Source organism: Hemitrygon akajei, chromosome 18, assembly GCF_048418815.1.
Source record: "Hemitrygon akajei chromosome 18, sHemAka1.3, whole genome shotgun sequence".
NCBI lineage: Eukaryota > Metazoa > Chordata > Chondrichthyes > Myliobatiformes > Dasyatidae > Hemitrygon > Hemitrygon akajei.
In genome coordinates this window covers 49,152,477-49,175,345 of record NC_133141.1, presented here as the reverse complement: position 1 = coordinate 49,175,345, position 22,869 = coordinate 49,152,477, and the positions used below count along the sequence as shown (strand labels likewise).

The window sequence follows — 22,869 nt, the reverse complement described above, 5'->3', positions numbered from 1 at the left end:
CCAGGTCAACATCACCACCATTAAGGGCTTACTTACATACAGTCATGGGCAGGCACCAGACTCCTGAAATAGCCATTCTACTCTGAGCTCCATCATGACAAGAGGAAACAATCCAAGGATGTTCTCAAAGCCTCTGGGAAAGAATGTAACATCTCCACTGATTCAAAGGATCTCTGTCATCCACAACTATTCAAAATAGAGAAGACGTGTAAAAGATTGTATTGAGGAATCAATTCCATTTATTGACAGTGCAGGTATCACACATGAACAGCAGAAGAAATACATTATTTCCCCAAATACCTTCTTACCAGCACTGCCAAAAACCTCAAGGCTCACCAATGAGAGAGAGTCTGCAGTTCCCTCATTGGCCTCAAGATCCACATTCGAATTCTCAAAACCTTAGAACCCACAAAACAAGGGACGTTGTCCCTTAAGATCAAATATCAAATCATCCCCTTATCTCAAGATAATATGAAATGAGGCTGGGGGAACATCAGAACTTCTCTAAAGTAGGTGTTTCCCTCTATTAACTCACTTGACCTCACCAGAATAACATTAAGAATTTAATAATGAAGCCCAGAATAGCCCTGCAATCATGAACGTTTTTGTTATGGGGAGAGGATGTGACCCATAACTGGCACACTGAATTAAATTCAGTGGGTCAGTGGAACTTGTGTTGTTTTAGCAATACATTTCTTTGCTGTAAAAGATACATCTCGAGTTTTTTCAAAATTTAGTAAAAAGGTCCATTACTGTTTAATGGAAGACCATTTTTCAAAATTGCCAATAAAACTATTTGAGAATCAGTGTCCTTTTTTGCCAAATGATCCACAGAAAAAAATGCAGAAGGAAGGGTTTGAAGTTTGTTTATTGGTTTATTGGCAATCATTGTATTGACACAGCTGTTCAGAAAATAACAGTCAAGATCTAAAGCTATTGGACAAATATTTACTTAGTCAACATTATTATATTTGCACTTTGGTGTGGTTCAATATTTTCAGGACTTGGTATATTGATTCAATTATGTATAATTACAAAATAAGAAATAATATTATTGACCCTGATACTTACTTCAATACTATTGGATATCTGGGCACATCATCAAGACTAAAAACAAACCCCAAATATTTTGGTTCAGTTGAAAAATGACATTTATAACAAAACACTTTGGTCTTGGAAAATTTTTGCACATCTGAAGAGTTCTGGCCAGAACTACATATGTGTAACTCTGAAGAATTTACATAGCATTCTTTGAGACAAGCCCAAGAAGTGAGCTGCCAAATTTGTATGAGAAGCTAAAAAATATTGTTATGGATTGGTTGAAGTTTGTTTCCATGGATACAGCTGGACTGCTGACATGACTGGTATTGTGATAAGATAAAGCTAAATATAGCATTCCTACATGCTGTTCCTTACCTTTTCAATTCACTTTGATCTCCTGTTACAATCAGTTAAATATTGAAATTTGTTAAAACATTTCATATGCGTGATTAACAAAAAACATGCCGTACTCTGCAAATTACACAAGTTAGATTATTATGTCTCGGTTGGATAATGTGTTCTGGTACTTTATCTTATTTTAGACTGAATTATTTTGTCATCCAACATTTTATCTTACAGATAAGTAATCCTCATGACTATCAATAAGCAGACAAATAATCTTTTTAAGAATGTACCAAAATTGAATGATTTGTGAGTACAAGGCATGGAGGAAATTTTATGAATGGAACTATGATTTGGTAGAGCTCTGCTGCTGATCAGATTTGTTTGTTACTGATTATCTTATCATTTTCTACATTAAAAATGAAACGCACATTACTGAATATTTTAAGAGAATGAAAATCACAAGGAAGTGGAAAATTTGCTTGTGGTTTGTTGAGGGGCGTTCAGAGAAAAGCATTAACAAAAATAGTACATTTTAAACTAATTTTACTCATTTCATGATGTAAATGAAAAGCCATTTAGAAATTCCCCAAAGATAAAATCTGTAGAAACTGCAATTATTTCCAACATTCAATAGCATAAGAGAAGAAAAGTTAAAAGCAGAAATTGTTAAGAAGATAGAAAACAAATAATCTTTCACAACCTTTTGGGACCTTTGAAAATGGGTACAGGTATTACTGAATGACCTTTACACCTCTGACTTTATTTTGTGGCTTAAAGGTTCTGTTTAAAAATTATAAATAACTTAAAGTGCACATTACCTTTGTTTTCAGATTCTTGGCATTATTTTAGTGTGATTGATTTAGGAATATTTAGAATATACTGTAGAATATAAAACATTACAGCACAGTACAGGCTCTTCAGCCCAGGATAATGCACTGACTTTTTAACCTACTCTGAGATCAATCTAACCCTTCCTTCCGACATAGACCTCCATTTTATTCTATCATCCATGAGCCTATTTAAGAATTTCTTAAATAACCCTAATGTATCTGCCTCTATCACCACCTCTGGCAGAGTATTCCATGCACCCACCATTCTGTATTAAAAACTTACCTCTGAAGTCCCCCCTATACGTTCTTCCAATTATCTTAAAATTATGCCCTTAATATTAATATTAGCCATTTCCATCCTGGAAAAAGCTTTCTGGCTATCCACTCGATCCATGCTTCTTATCATTTTGTACAGCTCTATCAAGTCACCTCTCATCCTTCTAAGCTCCAAAGAGAAAAGCCCTAGCTCGCTCAACCTATCCACATAAGACATGCTCTCTAATCCAGACAGCATTCTAGTACATCTCCTCTACACCCTCTCTAAAGCTTCCACATCCTTCATATATAACAACTTTGAGGGATCTATGGATGTGAACCCCAAGATCCCTCTGTTCCTCCACACTGCTTAGTATCTAGCCATTAGCCCTTTTGGCCTTTGTTCGACCTTCTAAAGTGAATCACTTCACATATTTTTAAAAGAAAGTCTATGTTCCACAATCAAATACCAAGAATTATTTTTTTCTTCATAGGACATATTTTTATTTCAAACTTATTTTGAAATTAATGACATAGATTTTCCTTTCAGGTGCTTTGCATCATAAAAGTGTAACCGTCACTTTGTATTTCTATGATGAATTGAAACAGCACTTGGTCGGTTGACTGGATTAAAGAAACATTTGCGGGTAACTTTACTCTTCCATAAAATTATGACCATTAAATCATGCTGTTTATTTCGATCAACAAAGGCAGTTCTGTTGGACCATTTCACCAATTTTTTGTCACTCCTAGCTCATAATCCCTAAGTCTCTCCAGCACAAAAAGACAACTTGAATGGAAACTTCATGCCCTCAGTGTCTGTTGCAGCCGTATGCTTTGTCCAACAGGAGGCATATTTTTATGGGGCATGAAGGACAGAATGTCAATCTAGCCATTTGTGTTATGATTGTTGATATTACCCTCTGCTTGGCTGGGTTCTGTCAATGCACCTTGCTTTAAAATTACTCCTATCTGTGTTACAGATGTAAAATCAATGGCCATGATCGCATGGCTTGTGATATTCAACTTTAAAGCTTTGCAGAAAGTAATTTATTTTATTTTTCAATGATTTGTACCATATCACAATATACAGTTCATTAATATTGAATAGCATTGAAATCAGGTTTTATGTATTTATTTATTGTGCATGTTGAACAGAAATGCATAATGTATACAGCTTATGGTTGATGATTGCCTGCTGAATTTGTTGTACCTAATCTCTATGGTTGGTCTTGAATAACATTGGAACAACTTTGTTGGCTCACCTTGTTGTCATAACTGTGGAGTTCAGTCAAAAATGCCCACATCCCTTGCCTTAGCACACACCCATGTGATCCAGTTTTGTGACTGGCTAGAAGTAGATGAATCTAAGATAACAGCAAAAGATCTTGAAAATACTCTGCAGGCCAGGCAGTATCTGTGGAGAAAGAAAATGTTAGATTTACAGGTCAGCAAAGTTAAAACAATTCTTTGCCTCTCGACTAATTAATTGTTAATGGTTTTAATAGAAACCTACTTGCATTCCAAAGATACGGAAAGGCTTTTGGAAACCAATATGAGAACTATAATTATTAAATATGATATGAGTAATGCATGGGAGATGCTCTACTCTCATGGCCCAAGAAGCCCTGTGGGTACATAATTAAGTATCAGTGACAAGAGATTGCAGACAAAGTCACCAGTAGCATAGCTAGTAGAACCATTGTCCTCACAGCACTATAGACCCAAGTTCAATTTTGACCGTGCATGTTGACTGTGTGGAATTTTCATGTTCTCCCTGTGACTATGTGGGTTTCATCCGCCTGTTCCAGTTTCTTCCCACATCACAAAAACATCCAGGTTGGGAGGTTAATTAGCCATTATAAATTGCCCCTGGTGTGGAAATGAGTGGTAGAATTTGGAGAGAGACAATAGAGTGAATTTTAAAAATGGGATTAATGTAGGATTAGTGTAGATGGATGGAAGATTGACATTGTGGATTTGGTGAGGCAAAGAGCTTGTTTCCATACTATATCTTCCTCTGATTATATGACATTGATACAAGGTCCTAGTAAGTTTAATGACCTCACACGTGTTATCGGTGTGAATGAAGACATCACTATTTCCCAAGGACTATGATAGTAATCTCACACAAGGCAATATACCTTTCATGCAATACACTCCTATCAAACACATATGCAAGGCCCTCTATTGATTGGGGTCGACCATGGATGTTGTGTCCTATTTGTCTGCATCAAAGCCAGGGCAGTAAGATATGGAGAACAAGCTGTTCCCCCTCTCCACACAGCTGATGAATTCAAAGGAATGGCAGAGACCGATACAGATTGCAGGAGTTGCCAGTCAGCATTGAACTCAACGTTGGACTGCCTTAGGCACTTCTGCTCCGTAGTTTTCTTCGGGGTTTACTGCTGAAGCCTTCCCCATGAGAGGGTATATCTGGAAGGCAGCAGAGGCTTGAGAACAGTTTTCCGTCTCCTAGATGAGCTGCCAACTACAGGTGACGAGCCTCATCTGCCTGAAGTGTTTGGTTTTCAGGCACCAGGAACCTGCCTTTGCACCTTCTCCTGTTAGTGGAAATGGTTCTGGTGAACCACATGCGAAGGCCAGGAATACATAACAAGAATCTTTTTCAATCATAACTGCTAACATTCCTGAATTCTAACAAACTTCCACAAATTTATCATTACCCACAGCTTCATATTTTCAACGTTCTCCACACAGCTATTTAACTGGGACAGGCAAACCATGTAGTTATTTATTTATTCATTCATGGGATGTCAGTTTCAGCATTTAATTGTACATCCTTAACTTCCCTTGAGAAGGTGGTGGTGAGATGCCTCCTTAGTGCAGTCCTTGAGGTGTGGGTGTATCCATGATACTCTTAGTGGGAGTGTTCCGGGATTTTGATTCAGCAGTGATGAAGGAATGGCGATATATTTCTCAGACAACTTCCAGATTCAGATCGACTTATTTGTCTCATGTACATCAAAACATGCTGTGAAATGTGTTGTTTATTGTTACCAACCAGCACAACCTAAGGGTGTGCTGGAGGCAGCCCGCAAGTGTTGACACACATTCCAGTGCCGACATAGCATTCCCACAATGCTTGGCAGAACAACACAGAGTACCACAAAACAGAACACAACAACAGCAAAACAAGGTGGTGGTATTCTCAAGCTTTTACTGCCCTTGTCCTTCCTGTTGTCAGAGATAGTGATTTTAGAAGATGGTACAGCTATGCATTGGTGGATGAGAGAGTAAATAGGAGAATACCATCACATTCACCACTTCCTTGCAGGAGAAGATGGCACACAATACACCACAGCATCAAATGGGTTAATGAAGAATGCCTACGTTCATGAGCTCAAGGCTGAGAGGAGAGGGCACTTATCACTGCAGCTGTAACTACTTCTGCAGTTACTTTCCAGGTGTCTGGTCTTATCAACTAGGGTCTTTCAAATGTGACTGCAGATAACTTCCACATACAGAAACTGAAAATTCTTGAGCTTCCAGATTGGAACACTAAAGACTCTAATCTAGTCTTAAAATTATCTGGCTTTAGGTGTGATATAGTGGGAAGGATTAAAGGGGGAGGGGTAGTATTACTAGTCAGGAAAAATATCATGGCAGTGCTCAGGACAAACTGGAGAACTGATCTAGTGAGACTTTGCAGGTGGAACTGAGGAATAAGAAAGGTATGTCCACATTAATGGGATTATATTATAGACCACCAAATGATCCATGGGATTCAGACAAACAAATTTGTCGAGAGATCGCAGATTGTTGCAAGCAACATAAAGTTGTGATAGTTGGTAATTTTAACTTTCCACATATTGACTGGGACTCCCATACTGTAAAATGGCTGGATGGGAGAGACTTTGTCAAATGTGTTCAGGAAAGTTTCCTTAAGAAGTTCCAACTAAAGAGAGTGTGTTACTAGATCTATTAGGGAATGAGGCAGGTAAGGTAACTAAAGTTTGTAGAGGGAAACACTTTGCACCTAGTGATCATAATGCCATTAGTTTCAAGGTAATTATGGAAGAGGATAAGTCTGGTCCTCTGGTTGAGTTTCAGAATTGGAAAAAGGGCAATTTTGATGGCATCAGAAAGGATCTGCCAAGTGTGGACTGAAATAAGTTGTTTTCTGGCAAATGTGTACTTGGTAAGTGGGAGGCATTCAAAAGTGTAATTTTGAGAATACAATCCTTATATGTGCTTGTCAGAATAAACAGTAAAGATAATGAGTGTAGGGAACCTTGGTTTCAAAAAATATTGAGGCCACGGTTAAGAAAAAGAAGGAGGTGCATAGCCCGTATAGGCAGGCAAGAGGGATATAGGAACTTGAGGGACATAGGAAATACAAGAGAACACAGGAAGGAAATCAGGAGGGCTAAAAAAATATAAGGTTGCTCTAGCAGACAAGGTGAAGGAGAATCCTAAGGGCTTCTACAGATATATTAAGAGCAAAAGGATACCAAGGGACAAAATTGGTGTTCTGGAAGATCAGAGAGATGATCTATCCATGGAGCCGAAAGAGACAGGGGAGATCTCAAATAGATATTTTGCATTTGTATTTACTTGGGAAACAGACACAGAGTCTATAGATGTGAGGAAATGCAGCAACGAGGCTATGGACCCTGTACAGATTACAGAAAAGGATGTTTTTGTTGTCTTAAGGCAAATTATGGTGGATAAATCCCCATGCCCTGACAAGGTGTTCCCTTGGACCCTCTGGGAGGTTAGTGCAGAAATTGCAGGGGCAACAGAGATATTGAAAACATCCTTAGCCACAGGTGAGGTACTGGAGGATTGGAGGGCAGCTAAATTTGTTCTGTGTTTAAGAAAGGCTCTAAGAATAAGCCAGTAAATTATACACCAGTGACCCTGACATCAATAGTGGGAAAATTTTTGGAAGGTATTCCAAGGGACTGAATATATAAGTATTTGGATAGACAGGGACTGATGAGGGAGAGTCTACATGGCTTTGTGTGTGGTAAGTCATGTCTAACCAATCTTATAGAGTTTTTCAAGGAACTTACCAGGAAAGATGATGAAGGCAAGACAGCGAATATTATTTCCATGGACTTTAGCAAGGCATTTGACACAGTCCTCCATGAGAGATCGGTCAAGAAGGTTCATTCGTTTAGCATTCAAGATGAGGTAGTAAATTGTATTAGACATTTGCTTCACGGAAGAAGCCAGAGAATGGTAGTGAATGGTTGCCTGTCTGACTGGAGGCCTGTGACTAGTGGTGTGCTGCAGGGATCGGAGCTGGGTCTGTTGACGCTTGTCATCTCTATCAGCGATCTGGATGATAATGTGGTAAACTGGATCAGCAGATTTGCAGATGACACTAAAATTGGGGGCATAGTAGACAATGAGGAAGACTATCAAAGCTTGCTGCAGGATCTGGACCAGCTGGAAAAATGGGCTGTAAAATGGCAGATGGAATTGAATTTTGGGAGGATCAACCAGGGTCAGTCTTACACAGTGAACAGTAGGGCACTGAAGAGTGTGATAGAACAGAGGGATCCGGGAATACAGATCCATCATTCCTTGAAAGTAACATCATAGGGTCATAAAGAAAGCTTTTGGCACATTAGCCTTCATAAATCAAAATATTGAGTACAGGACTTGGGATGTAATGTTGAAACTGTATAAGATGTTGGCGAGGCCTAATTTGGGGTATTGTGTGCAGTTTTGATCACCTACCTACAAAGAAGATATAAATAAGATTGAAGGAGTGCAGATAAAATTTACAAAGATGTTGCCAGAACTTGAGGACCTGAGTTATCAGGAACGGTTAAATAAGTTAGGACTTTATTCCCTAGAATGTAGAAGAATTAATGAGAATTGATAGGGGTATACAAAAATAATAAGGGGTATAGAGGGTATAGATAGGGTATATGCAAGCAGGCTTTTTCCACTGAGGTTGGGTGAGACTACAACTAGAGGTCATGGGTTAAGGGTGAAAGGTGAAATGTTTAAGGGAAACATGAGGGGAAACTCCTTTACTCAGAGGACAGTAGGAGAGGGAAACAAGCTGCCAGGACAAGTGATAGATGCAGGGTTGATTTCAACATTCAAGAGAAATTTGAATAGGTTCACTGATGAGAGGGGTATGGAAGGCTCTGGTCCAGGTGCAGGTTGATAGGACTAGGCAGATGAATGCTTTAGGAGAAACTAGATGGGCCGAAGGACTTGTTTCTGTGCTGTAGTGTTCTATGACTATATGGGTGTAATACACTATTACTTGGGCCATTGAGCAGTTGAGTCTCAACCTATCGACTATTCACTGTGAAGAAGAAATCACTGACTTCTCTTTTCTGAAGAGGAGAGCACCTATATCCTCTCTGATTCAATCAATGATAGCTAAATGGTAAGTAATACTAATGCTGACAACAAACAAAGTGTTTAGTGCCACTGCATTGCTGACATGACTCTATGACTGCAGCATTTTGAATACCTGTTACCACTTTCCTTGAGGATCTGGCTTTCAAATTACCATTTCACATTCAGGTTTATGGACACGTGGGCACTCCACTCTGAGTTCTCGCTTTGGACATGCACTCCTTGTATGAGTTCCTCTCCAATTTTTCAAGCCTTTTCTGCTTGTTCTTCCACTCTATCATGTTGGTGGTCCAAAGTAATGGACTCCAAATCCCTCATTTGTGCAATAGATAGTTCATTTCAGTCCAACCAGTTTGCATCCAGATAGCAAAATTTTGGTTCTCAATCAAAAGATTTAACATATCTCTCTCCAGTGACCTGAACTACTATTCAATCTGTAAGTTTTTGAGGATCACTTTAAATAACACCTTTCGAGGTTTCTTCATTTTGCCAAATGCCAGGTTTCTTGTATGTGATCAACACATGGTGTTAATTGAATCATTACAGTCCAATTTCACAGGGTTAGTTTCAGATGTGCATTGCACAAGGCTTTGCATCACAGACTGGCTACTCTGCATACTTTTGACGCACGCATACAATACAGAGCACTGTGAGTCATGCTAAAAATGTGCACTTGTGATTTCTAATTGAAGTTGGAAGCTCAATTGGGACTGTAGTTGTACTGAAGAAACCAATGCCTTATGACACAATTTTGCATTTCTGTATGCATATCTGATGGAATCCACATTGACATATTAAAATGAATAAATAATGTATAGTAGCCGATCTGTCCAAACAACTTGCCAATTCTTGCTGGATTAAAGCCAAAGCGAGTTCAAGTCTTATTTGCATGTCACAAATAGGCTGTGGGTTCCAGTGCAGTTCCTGCTACAGCTCACTCATTGGGACAGGTAGCACTTTAGGTGGCTCCAAGCCTAAATATGATTATGTCTTGAGAAGGGGTTGCAAACTCTGAAGGCAAACTGAGATCAAGAAAGGTACTTCAATAGATATATAGCAAGCAAGAATATAATTGATTGGTCAAAGATGCACAATGCTGCTTCTCAAAGGGCTACAAAGAGAAAAGCTGAAAATTTCCTGGAATGCTCAGTTGGCCTATAGTCCTTTTAATGATCACTGCTTCATTGCTTCAATGCCAGCAAAAACTTGGCAGAGTATCCGTGGCTTATTTATACCTGAACTTTCCAGCTGGGGTTTAATTATTGTCATAAGTCTATTATTTGTACATGTGGGCAGTCTTCAGTTTGCTTCAGGAGCCAAACTCCTCAGTCATTTGCAGACTTACCTGTTTAATGCAATAGGCCTGTCTAGGGAATCAAAGGGGCAGTGGAGTGCTTCTTTGCGATCCAAATAAGAGGGGAGCCAAGGGACCACTAGAAAGTACAACAGACGGGTCAACTGTCTGCCACAACAGATGGGATTTCCCATGGCCACCCATTTTAATTCTACTTCCCACTCTTACTCTGACATGTTCGTCCATAGCCTCTTCTACTGCCATGATGAGGCAACTCTTGGGCTGGAGGAGCAACACCACATATTTCATCTGGGTAGCCTCTAACCTGATGGCCTGAACATCAATTTCTCTAACTTCCGGTAATCTCTTCCGCCTCCCCTCTCTCTTTTCCCATTCCCTATTTGGGCTCCCCTCTCACCCTTCTCGTCTCCTCACCTGCCTATCAGCCCCACTCCGGTGCCCCTCCTCCTTCCCTTTCTCCCATGGTCCACTCTACTCTCCATTAGATTCCTTCTTCTTCAACCCTTTGCCTTTTCCACCTTGTACTCCTTCCCCTGCACCCACCTTCTTATTCTGGCTTATTCCCCTTTCTTTCCAGTCTTGATGAAGGGTCTCAGCTTGAAATGTTGACTGTTAATTCCTTTCTATAGATGCTGCCTGACCTGCTGAGTTCCTCCTGCATTTTGTGTGTGTTACTCTGAAATGTTAACTGTTGTTTGAGCAATAATTGAGCAACTGTTGTTGACCTGAAACAAAAGTATGAAAATAAGATGGTTGTAACTTAAGCGAAAGAACAAAACATCATGTAATGTATGGTTTTTAAATGTCACAAAAACCAAATTGATATTTCACACAAATCTATAGGAACACAAATTAAAGATATGCTATATGTGAAAACATATTAAATATGAGAAAACACCCCTGCAATATCAGAATAAGAAGTGATAATAATTAGGAATGCAAATTCTCAGGAAGAAAATCTAAGAAGAAATATTCATGTTTGAAGAATTGTGAAGAATTAATAATTGCACAATATTATTCAATTCTTTGCACACTATTAGGTTTTGTCAATGAGGATTAAATATAAATGTGTTACAATCTAAAATTAAAATAACACTCTCCCTAACAAATGGAGCTTGTTGTTATTCTCATTCTGAATTAAGTTTGAGGGAGCGTTACAATGGCATGTTATTATACCTGACTAGTAACCCAGAGGCCTGCATCAATAATGGTAAGGAATTATTTAAATTTAAATTAAATAAATAAATTCAGAATAAAGATGTGGTTTAAGTAACGGCAAGAATGAAATGGCAGTAATGACAATGATTCTAAAATCTCATCTAGTTTACTGATGTTTCTCTGAATCATTCTTACCTGTTGTACATATAATTCCAAAACTGTGGGTATGTGGTTGATCTTCTCTGATGTGGCTAAAGAATTCACTCAGTGCCATCACCACCTTCCTAAAGGGATGGGCAATAAATGCTGTCTTACTATTGGCGTCCTTGAATTAATATTTTTAAAGCTATTTCATGTGCGAAAACATGCCACCGTCATCTTCTTCATTTCTAGAATCTATTACTATGAATGAAGAGGACGAAGCAGGTACCTACACCAAGTCAGCTGAACAGATTCAGATGAATTTCTCAGCAGCTGCTTTGGTTAAGAGATTGCCAGGTCAAATTCAGTGGTGCTGGGGTCACAAGGTATTGGAGGGTGTTGAAGTGGCCTTGTGGTGAGAAAAACTTTTCTTTGACACACTGCCAAAGTAGAGAGCAAGAAAATTATTGCATCAGGGGCTGGACCTGGAGTGTTATAGAAGAGAGAACCAAGAAGGTAGGTGGGGCTGCTGAGTGTTATGAATCAGAAAGAGACATGGAGAGGGTCAGATGCTGGTGATCAATGCTTCAGAAGGCTGTGGCCATTGTTTGAGGTTGGGAAGCAGTGAGTTAGAAAATGTATTTAAGGGTCATAATTGGGATTCAGTGAGTTGAGGGTCTGTAATTAGCATTCAAGTGTATTTTACAGTCCAGAACTTGTGTCCAGTAGTTTCTGGGAGCTTGATGATTATGTCGTGGTTTTTCGTGCTTTTCAAATGACCAGGAGACGCAGAAAATTCTTCAAGAAGGGTTAAACTTTAATTTGCAAATCAAAGCTGAGACAGTCATTGAGCTGGTCGCTGACTGCCTCTGATTAGCATATATTAACACATCATTGTCTTTTAGCATTTCACACAGTTTTGGTTACACAGCAAATAATGCAAGTTTAGCACATAGCCAACTTCAAAGCTGGCGACCTCTCCCTAGACACACCATTGTCTCTAGTATTCCACATAGTTTTCAGCATTAAGTTTTATCTAGTATTCCACATAGTTTTCAGCATTAAGAAAACTTCATAATATTTTATACTCCAATAATAGGATCAAGGTGTGCATGTGATAGTCAGGTTGTGGGAATGTTGCCCTGTGGGGAAGGAACAGCTGAGGCAGGTGATCATGACCTGGGGATTGGAAGTGGGGGTTGGATTTTGAGATAGGCACCTATATGTGAGGGAGGTGGAGATAATAGGTCAAGATTTGTCAGCTAGGTGAATGATAGTGGTAAGCGTGGGGGAAAAGTTGAGACTGTTATCATAGTTGATGGGGTGGTGGTGAAGAGTGGGGCCCTAAGGACATCCAGCCTCAGTGGGATTCACAGTTTCAGACTGGACTATATCACTCTCTCTGGGCTTGATGCAGAAAGTGTCTCCATGACAGGAAATGTCCAGTCAAATTTCCAGATGTACTATTTTCACAGAAGCTATTGCTAACTCATTCTACTTCAGGGAATATTAATTTAACTATAAAAAGCATGGGTAGTATTGAAAAATGTTGTGCTATGTAACTAAATTTTTAGACAAGGTTTTCCAGAATAACTTCAGTGATGTGGATAAGATATTGGTGAAAATCAATATAGGAGTCTTGGAAAAAAAACAGAAAATGCTGAATATATTCAGCAGGTCAGGAGCGTCTATAATGAGAGAAACAATCAAAGTTTCATTTTGATGATCTGTCCATGTGAAGCGCTGTTTTTTCTTAGCCAAGGCATAGAATATAAGAACAAGGAAGTAATGCCAGAACTGTGCAGGGCACTGAGTAGTGCAAACAGTTCTGGTTACCACATTATAAGAAACAGGATATAGAGGGCATATACAAAGATGTTGGCAGACTGGAAAACCTCAACAATGAGGAAAAAATGAGTAGGCTAGTGATTTTTCTTCTTTGGAACAGAGGAAGTTGAAGGAAGACACAGTTGAAGTGCATTAAATTAAATTAATCCAAATTATTCTTTATCAATAAATGTTGACATGATGGGCTGAACGGTCTCCTTCAGTATCATAATTACTTAGTGATTTCCAGGAGTTTAATTATTATTATCAATAGTAACTTACAAGAAGATAGAAGGAAGCCATTCATCATATCAGGAATATGCTGGCACCCAGGATATCAACTCTCATAGCAACCTCATCTCTCCCATTACCTTCTCCTATTTTCCCAGCAATTTATTTTCTCTCAGGTGTGTTAACAACTTCTCTCAGATTATTTTGCCATTTGCTTACATTAAAGAATTATTTACAGTGACCAATTAATCTACCAGCACATGTTTGTGGTATAGGAGGAAATTAAAGCAGAAACCCACATTATCATGGAGAGAATAGATATAATCTGCACAGACAGCACCTAATGTCTGTGTCAAACCAAGGTCCCAGGAACTCTGAGGCCACAGATTGAACTGTTGTGCCACCATGCTAAAGGGAGGTTTGCAGCACATAGATTATAACATAATTAACTAGATGTAATCTAATTGTGCCATAAAACAAAGGATTGACATTATGAAAATGCACAGCCAACCTTCAATGTCCAAAAAAAGAAGCAATTAGGATTACTCCCCCAGCCCCTTTTGTTTTCCCTTAGCCCACTGACCCCATCATCCCTCCTCTTTCCCCTCCCCAGCAAGCTCAATCCACCCATCACCTACACATTACTTTCTCCAGTTCCCCCTTCACCTCCTTTCTCTTATTCCATGGTCCACTGTGCTCTCCTATCAGATTCCACCCTTTCTACCCTTTGTCACTACCACCTATCACCTCCAGCTTCTCACATCATTCCCACTCTCACCCTCTCCAACCCCCCTCTCTTAGATCCACCTATTACACATCAGCTGCTGCTCCACTCCTCCCCCGCCCTTTTATTATGGCTTCTCTCCTTTTTCTTTCCAGTCCTGATGAAGGGTCTCAGCCTGACTCGTTGACTGGTTACAGTACTCGTTTCCCTCTATAGATGCTGTCTGATCTGCTGAGTTCCTCCAGAATTTTGTATTTAGCCGTAGTAATGATTATATCTGGCCATCACTTTGTTTCTAAATGTCTGTGATACCAAAACCAAGCGAAGCTGAGCAACTTTTCTCATGGATTTAAAGCATGGAGTGCTATCAACACACCTTTTGTAATTCAGCAGTAATATAGCAAAGTATACTAGATACTAATATAATGATAAAAATGAACCTGAATGTAGAATTGAATTAGCACATCAAGAGGTAGTGGTTTTAACATTTTTCAATATTATAACATCAATTACTCTTGATTGGCTTGTTGTTATATTCCTCACTGAAATGTACCTGACTTTGAAGAAAAAGGAAAATCATACGAGTTGTGTGAGACACTACTAATTCAATATTATTAGTTACATACTGCCTGTAGAGTGGAAATTACCCAAGAGATTTATTTAAAAGATTTTGCTGCATAATCTGATTATTTGCATTTAATGTTTAGACAAGCAAAAACTGTTTTGTTAATTTTATTGTTTGAACCATGGATTTATGTTTCTGTGGGATTCTACACATTCTGAAATCGGGCACATGGGTTAGTGTATCTGATTTATGGTTTAGAAAATATTGGGCTTTTAGACTGTAAAGCTGATGAGTTGAAATCTCAGGGGAGCTTCAAAAATTATGTCAATATTTCCCTCACTAAATTTAGTGCTTTTCTTGCTGCTTTTTGCAAGTACCATGACCAATGTGAAAGTGTTGTAGTATGCTATGTAGGCACAAATAAGTTAAACTTGAAAATCACTTTATAATTACTGGATGGAAATTTTGAGTGTTTTTGCTTATTAAATCGTATTATCAGCATTTTTGTTAGTGCATTGACATTTTGCTGCTTGGCCCTAAATTTTTGCAGTGCAATGTTTTTTTCCCAACTGTTTCTTATTGCCATCGTGATTTCAGTTGCTATTCCTGTGCATCTCCGAGGACAACAACTTTTGTGCATCCACTCATAAAAGAGGCAGCTACAGACATACATCATCTTCTGGTGACTGAAGTGGAGAAAGCATATCACAGAACCCACTCTTCTCGTGCGTGAAGATTACTATTACATTAACTTCTGGATCACCAAATCTATCAAAGACCCCATCTGTTACAAGTGCCTGCCACAATGCATCAAGGAGTTTTATCTGCAAGGAAAACAAATTTTTAAGTTCACCAGAAAAAAAGGAACAGGTTGATCAGATATTGAGGTTTTCTGGCAACTGGCATTTCCACAGCTTTGTAGATCATTATAATTTTTTGTATGATAGCTGCCACCTCATCATGCAAGGTCCATTGCTGTCTTATGAAAATTATGTAAAAAAAGTGCCAAAGAGGTCATGCCTCCATATATTAACATTTTTTGTCAACATGTCCACTTAGCAAGCATTCAATGACATGCAGCTATGGCTACAACCTTGATTTTGTATTTCTGCTTTTTTAAAATTTTATTTCATGCTTTGAAGACACTCTTTCATTTATCTTGGCTTTGGTTAGCGTTGACAGATATTTAACCTCTGTTCATTCCTGCGAATGTATAAAACAACTAAATTTGAGGAGTTTTCTTCATCAGGCCTTTAAACACACAAATTGTTCAAGCTACCCTTCGAAGGCTATACTGAGTAGAAAGGACTGCCTCAGAGAAGGGGTCTAAGACTTGCATCAGAACAACTACTTTTGTGCATCCACTCATAAAAGAGGCAGCTACAAACACATCATCTTCTGGTGACTGAAGTGGAGAAAGCATATCACAGAACCCACTCTTCTCCTGGGTGAAGATTAATATTACATTAACTTCTGGATCACCAAATCTATCAAAGACCCCATCTGTTACAAGTGCAAGACCCCATCTGTTACAACAGATCTTCCTGAATCTCTTCAGCCAGCACTATACTCTGTCAAGTCCATGTGGTAGCTGGTGTGCTCCTCCCACCACTCCCAAACCCTATCCTTCATCCCACTGAGAGCAAGTCATCTTGGACCCCACCTATTGCTTAAGAAGACAAAGGAAACGATACTGAAAAAATATGTTGTGGCATTTGGTACCAGAAAAAGTGAACAAAATTACTGTTTGTCAGTCTTTAAATAAAGTGGTATCTCCTTTGGAATATTCAAACTATTAAATGATAAGGATAAAGCAAATTGTTTGTTAAAAAAAAAGCCAACAGCGTAGGGCAAGATATCATAAAAGGAAGTTATTAAGAAGTAAGTTTCGAACCAGCCTTCGATAAAATTTGTATTTGGAATGTACCAGAATAAATTGTTCCCGATTTGTTTAAGATGCAGCTTATTTTTAATAAAAATAGTCATCTTGTATTTATGTTCTGAAACTAATTCACGTGAATACATAAATGTGGTCTAACTGCAGTCTTAATGAATGGAAGAATCATTTAAATATACATGTCTCACTATTGTTTTAAACGTTCAACTAAAATGTGAACATCGTTTCCTAGTCAAGCGGACCCAGCAGTGTTGAAGACAGGAACACGGATGATTGTCCAGCGAAATTCCAGGTGACGTGATGAAAAGTAATAATAAGCCGTGTTTTAAACAAATCGACGACAATTTCTTCTGTGAGAGGAGCGTAGAGCCCGAATGGCAGCTCATTTCCATTTCTGAAAACTGAAAGACACAGATATAGACTGCATTCTGGATGCGGCGACACGTAGCCAAAATCCCAGCGTTAAAACTGGTGCCGTTCCGGGAAAAAAACACGATTGTGGACCAATATGTTGTAGATAGCATTGGAATGTTGTATGAATTGTTGTTTTTGAGATGATGAAATGTAATTTTAATAAGGTTTCTTATGGGATTAAAAGTAAAATCTGTCAAGCAAGTGTTTCCTTTAAGTGGTTTTCTTCTACCTATTTCGGAAAAATCGGGATGCACCAACCAGAATGACAAATTCCGAGTTGGAGAAAAAGCTATAAATATATTTTGTAGGGCTGGTACCACGGGAAATGTTAAACGAGTTTTATAACCAAAATGAGTAAAGCAGGTTGCGGATCTATTTAAACAAATGGTGTGTTTATTTTTAATATGTGCCAAAAAAGGTTACATCTTAACAAAAATATTGAATGAACCTCTCACAAATGTTGCAGTAAATGCATTTTGTTGGCAATTAGTTCCCAAGAAAGACTTTCATGCACTACTTAATAGTGCAGTTTTATTATGATAAAATAAGATGTTTTTGCAAAGAGAATATTGCATCCATGCTTGCTAGGTTTTCTCATTCATACACAGTGCATCTGCTGTTCTTCACTGAGCCACATGCCCTTGCATTATTCATACTGCACTGATCTAAAGAGGCTATTTTTAGGTTGGAGCTGGGACGGCGCGTGGTTGGCCGGCTGGCCGGTCACGTGGCGGGATGTTGTTGTGCGGCGGTGGTGGAAGATGGCGGAGTGTGGAGTTTGACAGCGAGTGCAGGCAGCGGGGAATTAAAACGGCGAACATCGCTCGGCTCCGGCACAGTGGACACCCATCGACTGGCAGAGCCAAGGTACTACTGAGAAAGAGTGAGCATGGTTTTTACTTTTCAAACCAACTGCACGGTAGCAAATGTCTCCGTAACATGGCGCTGAAGGGTAGGAGTTTACTGGTGATAGGGGGAAGATGCTTCCAGTCGAGCGAGGCCACTCCAAGGACTGCAAAGAAATGCAGAGTAAATTGAAGGACAATATTTATTTCCTAAGGGATGGGAAAAGAGTGTAGGTGATTTTTAAAGATATGTTTGTATATTGCATGGAATGATATTGTGCAGTGGGACTGGTGGGCGAATAAGGCAGACAAAAATTGCGGAAAAAAGCAAAGTTTCCTGTTTAATAACTATTATTACGGGGACAATTTACTTTGCATTTTGTTATTATTTTCTTTATTGTTATCAACTCGCGCGCACACTAGATATCCAGTATCAGTTGTGAATATGAAGCAGTCAACTGTGGAATTACGGGTTGCGATATTAAAATTATTCTTGGATTATTAATGTTGTAACAAAAACACGCAGAGAGTTCGGCTCGCTAGACCAAACAGTTTAAACCTCTGCTAAATATTTCCACTATAGAAATGTAACTAAGGTATTTTTCTTATGCATTAACTTGTTTGGTGTAAATAAACTAAGTGAAAGAACAAATCCGAGCCCTAATTTGATATACCATTTTGACATACCTATTTCCTGTAAAATTTATTTACACGCATGTTTTTGAATTTAAAATGCTACCTGATGCAAAACAGAAGTTGGCATTAATTGCCAAATTTGCTGTTGCAGGTTGACATTGTTAAGTTAGATGATTTTAACGTTAAACATTTATGTGACTTATGTAAAGTAATGATCATTTTATTGTGTGTTCAATTCTGTATTCTGTACAGCTCAGCATACATGAAGAAGATTAGTGCAATGTTTGGAGTAAAGCATATTACACCTAAATTGTTCTGCTGGCGTGAGATTATTTTGCATTTGCTTTAAAACTAAGGTTCTTGTAGATGAATGTTTTCTTAATTACATTGTGGGGCAATAAAAGTTAAATGTTCTTTCACTGATCAGTGAAACTATTTTCCAAACCAGTTACAGAACTTTTTTTCGTGTTTATATATTACCATTTTTACCACACAAATATTAAAGTAAATTTTGGGCACTTTAAAAATTGTCCAAAAGCAGTTAAATTCCTTCCAATGTGCTATATGATGCCAGTTCTCAATCATCTTATTTAAAGACATCTTAAGATCGGCTTAATAAATCTTAGAGACCTTGGTGGTTTTGATGCAATCAATCATATAATTGCTGCTTGGAGCAAGTGATCTTTTTTTAAAAAACTGTTAGATTCTGCAGGAAATATAGAAAAGCATGGTTATTAAAATAAGATCAAAGCTATCTGTAATATTCAGAGGCTGGCTGATTCACTAATGAGCTTAAATCCCAACTTTCAGTTTGCCTTTCATTGCTGACCAAGAAAGATTCTATTAAAAAGGGACATATACTTAAACTGACACGTTGTACTGTAATGCTCACCGAAGATTTTTTGAGACATAACAGCCTCATTAGCATGTTACTGTTTGTGTGATTTACCACTGAAGTGTGCGAAAGAGCTGCCAATGTATTTAAATATGCTTAGCAGTAATAACATATTGTATGAGTCACATACACAGTGAAGTACCTGTGACTTATAAGGTTGTTGATGTATCACAGCAGCAGTTCCAGTGTGTTTATATTTTATTGAAAGAAAAACTATTTCTAAAGTATTGTGCTGGAGGATAAATTGCTGTTTCATATTTTAGATTAAAGGCTTTGTGATTCCCCCCCCCCCCCCCCGATATTTGGAGTAGATTGACAAATTCTAAAATTTGGTGGTAAAATTATAAATACTTTGTTCACAATTGTCCCTTGATGTCTGGATTGTGGACATGAACTTGTCTGTGTACTAGTGAAACAGGTGCCAGAAATATTCATTAGTATGCCACAGTAAATACAAACAAGACTTTTTATAAAATACCGAATGTTGCGTGACACTTCAAGTATGTTCTAGTGTTTGGCAAAACTTAATTTTACTGGGGTGGGAGGAAGAAGTTACAGTGCAGAATTTTAAAGTTTTGATGGGCTTTGAAGCTGGTAACTCAGTTTTATCTCTGCCCCATGATATGTTTTATGCACTTCATATTCTGAATTTTATTATACATCCAGTCACAATCTCATTTTGAGTATCATTGTAAACAAAGCTTCCAGGATTTTTTTTGAAAAATGACAGTGAAATTCAAACAAAATTAGTAATTGACCTTGTAACAAAGTTTAAAGTCAGCAGCTTTAGGAAAAACTTTTTTGATAAATCTATCTTGAAATGAGGATGACTAGCTTGTGAATGGTGAATGTTTCAGTTTCAAAAATCAGGTTGTCTGAAATATAGTCCTTATATAGAGTGCCACTTTCTACATTGGCCCAGCAATCAAACCTGATTTCTAGAGAGCCTTTGTTTTGCACTTTTTCTATATTTCACTTCATAATGTCTTGCCTTTCCACTTAAAGGAGTGTTAAGTCTTCAATATCTTTTCAAATGGTTCAGGGAAAATCCACAATTTGCATCTTTGCAGCTAAGTTCACCCATAAATCCCCTTAGTTTTCTTGCTCTCTCCAAAAAAGGTGCAGGACTCCTCCACAATCTCCATTTGTACAGTTACACCATAAAGCTGTGTGCTTGGCCCCTTGCTGTACTTGCTTTACACTTTTCTGTGTGGCTTAGCACAGCTCCAATGCCATAATCACATTTGCTGATGCCACCACTGTTGTAGGCTGAATCGACGGTGGTGACAAATCAGCATATAGTGGGGAGGTTGGAAATCTGGCTGAGTGGTGCTGCAACAACAACCTTTTACTCAATGTTAGCAAGACCAAGGAGCTGGTTATTGACTTTAGGATGAGGAAACTAGAGGTCCTTGAGCCATTCCTCATCAGAGGATCGGGGGATCAGAGGCGGAGAGGGTCAGCAAGTTTAAAATACTTGGTAGTTTTCTTTCTGAGGACCTTTCTTGTGCCCAGCATATGTGCAATTACGAAGAAAACACAGCAGTGCTTCTACTTCCTTACACTAAGTATTGTAGGAGGAAAGCAGCATCCATCATCAAAGATCCCCACTACCCAGGTCATGCTTTTATCTTGCTGTTGCCTTAGGGGAGAAGGTACAAGAGCCTCAGGACTCCCACCACCAGGTTCAGGAACAGTTACTACCCCTTAATCATTGGGCTCTTGAACAAAAGAGCATAACTTCACTAACGGCATCACTGAACTGTTCCCACAACCTATAGACTCACTTTCAAGAGTCTCTATTTATTGTTTGTCATAACATAAGTACATCAGTTGAAACTTGGACCTTTTGGGTTTTGTTGTATTCAACTGTATTTTGAGCATTCCAAAAGCTTCTCTTTACTGTGCTACCTGCAAATAATTTACAATATTCCATGTCTAAAAGTTATCAAAAGTCTAGGAGGTAAACCTTTTCAGTTAGTTAAATGTATGTTCTTGGCTGCTTTTCCTGTACAGGGATCATCAAAGGCATATTCTGTGGAAAATTGGTAAATAAGTCACTGCAGGTAATTCAAATAGTTTACTATCGATTAAGTTCTCATTGCCCTTTACAGCTTAAAGGGACATCAATTTTTGGCAGTGTACTCCAGATAATGTTCAGTCATGTGCTTTAAGGATATTTAATACAGAACAGCACACACAAAATGCTGGAGGAGCTCAACAGGTCAGGCAGCATCTATGGAAATGCGTAAGTAGTTGACGTTTTGGGCCGAGACCCTTCAGGACTGGAAAGGAAGGGGGAAGATTCCAGATGCCTTTTATTTAGCTGGGACTAGAGCAACATAAAGTAAGTTTACTTTATAATCTATTCTGCTGAGTACAGAGAAGAAAGTTTTAGCAACTTCAGATTTCCAGCGTTTGTAGTTTTTTTTTGCTTTTCAGTTATGTAGGATCCTTAAGATCTGAATAGTCAAAATTGGGGAATGGAATGAATACTTCTATGCTTTTATTTATGTCAAAAAAGAACCCTCCAATCTGGTGTGTGGGAGAAATTGTTAACAGAATATTCTGATTGAGTGTTCAAGAAAGATAATCTTTAAAAAAATATACTACTTTGATGTCAGACCACATGGAATAAATGTAAAGTGATCTTTGTGGAGGAAATGATAGGCAGTATTGTGAACTAATTATATTTCTAATGTGAGGAAGCATCTCATACTGCAAATGAGAAGCCAGTGAAAGGTTGTTTACCTTGGAAAGAAACATGAAGGGTATTTTGGAGCAAGAGAGATCTATTTAATGGGAAGCATCAATTTAAATAAAAACTTTTAAAACTAAAACTGATTTAGAGTCACAATTGATAAATGTAATCAATGCCAGCTTTGAGATAATGTCATCGGGCAAGCAATTCTTGTCTTGACCTGTATTTGCAGATGACCCAGTCAAAAATAAAGAAATGGCAATTTTTTTTGCCCTTTTGGGGATAGCAGAATAATCAAATTAAGTAAGTTCTAGGACATTGAAATCTCAAAAATCAAGTGACAGGTGCATGACTTTAAAATGGTTGACACTTTCGAAAACAAAATCAAGTTTTTATTGAAATAAGTTGGAAGATTTGTAAACAATAAATGGATCTTCTGTGGAAGTACAATCCTGAAAATTCAGGATAAGTCTTCACTTAAAATCAGAAAACTAAGCTTGATAGGTATAGCCTTCAAAAATTGTGCAATACTAATTAAATGTGAAATAGAGAAAACTAGTGTTTGTAATTTCAGAAGAAAGGGAAGGAAAGATTTCATCATGATGAATATAGTTAGACAAGGAAAGGAAAACTCAGATATAGCTGTGACTGTGAAATGCAGCAGCAAAATAAATAATTTAATACTATGAAACATTCAG

At 38.2% G+C, this 22,869-nt stretch overlaps 1 protein-coding gene across 9 annotated transcripts in view; it reads left to right on the top strand.

Moving 5' to 3' along the window:
• The first annotated feature begins 17,825 nt into the window (after positions 1-17,825).
• Positions 17,826-22,869, top strand: part of hdac5 (histone deacetylase 5) — a 321,402-nt gene continuing 316,358 nt past the window's right edge. For 6 of the 9 annotated variants that reach the window (XM_073071647.1, XM_073071643.1, XM_073071646.1 and 3 more), the window contains exon 1: positions 17,832-17,977. The gene's annotated coding sequence lies outside the window, so the exon portion shown is untranslated. Of the gene's footprint in view, positions 17,978-22,869 lie in introns of all 9 variants that reach the window. The other 3 variants (XM_073071648.1, XM_073071641.1, XM_073071644.1) reach the window with 2 other exon arrangements.